The 2,636-nt window shown below is 38.9% G+C and overlaps 1 non-coding gene across 1 annotated transcript; it reads right to left on the bottom strand.

The window, feature by feature from the left end:
- Nucleotides 1–974: 974 nt before the first annotated feature.
- Nucleotides 975–1,076, bottom strand: LOC116869258. The gene has a single exon (XR_004383001.1). It is a non-coding gene; the product is annotated as a U6 spliceosomal RNA (small nuclear RNA).
- Between the last annotated feature and the right edge of the window lie 1,560 nt (nt 1,077–2,636).

Raw genomic sequence — 2,636 nt, forward strand, 5'->3', positions numbered from 1 at the left:
CTACAATCTGACATCACAGTCCTCACCCACTGGCAGCTCAGGACCAGATTTCAAGAAGCCTGAGGATGGTGAGGAGGGGAGCGAGTGGAGATGCAGCTTGAAGGACAGAGATGGAGCTAGAAAGAAAGAAGGCATTTGAATGAAGGGCTTGAGTGAAGGATAAAAAGAATAATGAATGGTACCTGTCATGAATTCTGATCAAAATTAGGAGAGTATGATTGTGTTTATCTGGGGCAATGAAAGAGCAGAGCAGTAAAAACTAGACTCAGACATCATCTTTTCAGTGCTCTAGAGTACGGTAGTGTCTTATCTGAGAAGGGATCATCCAAAAGTCCAAAACTGCTTCTTTTCTGCCTCCTTTACAATAAACAAGGTACAGTGCAAGAATATTAGTGCATGGGTGTCTGGTTTCCTCTCTATGATATCACCCACAATGCCGTCACCAAGAGACCTCCTATTTGCCAAGTTCAGTGGACACTGTTCATTCCTTATCCATGGCCTCTTTGAGTCCTCAGACACTGCCTCCTCTGTGCCATCACTCTGAGTTCTCATCCCAGCTCCATCACCCACTTTCCATCTCCCACTAGCACATCTGATGGTTGGTGTCCCCAGTGTTCTGTCCTCAGTCTTTACACTCCTCCATTTATAATCTATTTCTAGACTCTTCTTCCATGTAAGGTATTTCATTTGTTCTGTGTATCCCAACTCCAGTATCTATGCCTTCAGCTCATACCTTGTCCTTGGCTCTAGACTTCTAGATCCTAAATCTATACCATATGCCCCACCATCAGCTCCAACCCCACAAGTTCAAAACGAGAATTTGCCAATGGCTTTGAAAGCCTTTGGAGTATAGAGGGTACGTCTCATACCTCTCATAGCTTCAGTGCATGGAAGCATTCAGCAAGTATTGTCAAATGACAACATGGCTGGATATTTTCAACACACACATTTAAATGTCACTTATGTACATATTTATTAATATGGAATGCTTCATGAATTTGTGTGTCATCATTGTACAGGGGCCACGCTGGTCTTCTCCGTATCATTCCAATTTTAGTGTATTTGCTAAATATTGATTTATTTAGCATTTTACTGAAATATAATTGACATATAAAGAATTAAACACATATGAATTGTACAATTTGATGTTTTGACATATGTCCACCTATTGAATGTTCACTACAATCAAGACATAGAACATAGTCATATTGCCAAAAGTTCCCTCTTGTGTCCCTTTGTGATTCATCTCTCCTGTCCTCCCCATCCTCCAGTCCCCCACTGCCAATCAATGACCAATCTAATTCCTATCACTATAGCTTAGTTCCTATTTTCTATAATTTTATATAAAAAGAACTCATATATTATGTACTCTCTTTTGGGGCCTGGCTTCTTTTTTAATTACCCTTATTTCTTTATTTATCGATAGTCCATTCATTTTATTGCTAAATAGTATTTTTTTTCTTTTTTTTGTTGTTGTGTTATGTTAGTCACCATAAAATACATCATTAGTTTTTGATGTAGTGTTTCAAGATTCATTGTTTAAGTATAATACCCAGTGCTCCATGCAATACGTGCCCTCCTTAATACCCATCACTAGGCTCACCCATCCCCCCACACCCCTTCCCTCTAAAACCCTCAGTTTGTTTCTCAGAGTCCAGAGTCTCTCATGGTTCATCGCCCCCTCTGATTCCCCCCCCCTTCACTTTTCCTTTCCTTTTCCTAATGTCCTCCATATTATTCCTTATGTTCACAAGTAAGTGAAACCATATGATAATTGACTTTCTCTGCTTGACTTACTTCACTCAGCATAATCTCCTCCAGTCCCATCCATTTTGATGCAAAAGTTGGGTCTTCATCCTTTCTGATGGCTGAGTAATATTCCATTATATATATGGACCACATCTTCTTTATCCATTCATCTGTTGAAGGGCATCTTGGCTCTTTCCACAGTTTAGCTATTATGGACATTGCTGCTATGAACATATGGCCCTTCTTTTCACTGCATCTGTATCTTTGGGGTAAATACCCAGTAGTACAATTTCCAGGTCATAGGGTAGCTCCATTTTTAATTTTTAAGGAATCTCCACGTTGTTTTCCAAAGTGGCTGCACCAACTTGCATTCCCACCAACAGTGTAAGAGGGTTACTGGATAGTATTTTATTGTATTGGTATACCACAGTTTGTCTATTCATTCACCTATTAATGGACCTTTGTGTTGTTTCCAGTTTTCAGTGATTACAAATAAAGCTGCTATGAACATTTGTGGAAAAGTCTTTGTGTGGACATATGCTTTCCTTTCTCTTGAATAAATAAGAACAGAATGACTAGATTATATGGTAGGTATATATTTAACTTTAAAAGACCACACTTTGTGTGGTCAGTAGTTTTAATTTTAGCCATACTAACAGATGTTAAGTGGTGTCTTACTGTGGTTTTAATTTGCATTTTCCTATTGACCAACACTGTTGAGCATCTTTTCATGTGCTTACCTATCATTTCTATATCTTCTTAGGTGAAGTGTCTCTTCATTTTCTCTGCCCATTTTTGAAATGTGTTATTTTGAGAGTTATTTGTACAGTTGACTCTTCAGCAACATGGGGGCTAGGGACAATGACTCCCCCACATAGTAAAAAATC

The sequence above is a fragment of the Lontra canadensis genome, unplaced genomic scaffold, assembly GCF_010015895.1.
Source record: "Lontra canadensis isolate GAN:19392208 unplaced genomic scaffold, GSC_riverotter_1.0 scaffold18, whole genome shotgun sequence".
NCBI classification, from domain to species: Eukaryota; Metazoa; Chordata; class Mammalia; order Carnivora; family Mustelidae; genus Lontra; species Lontra canadensis.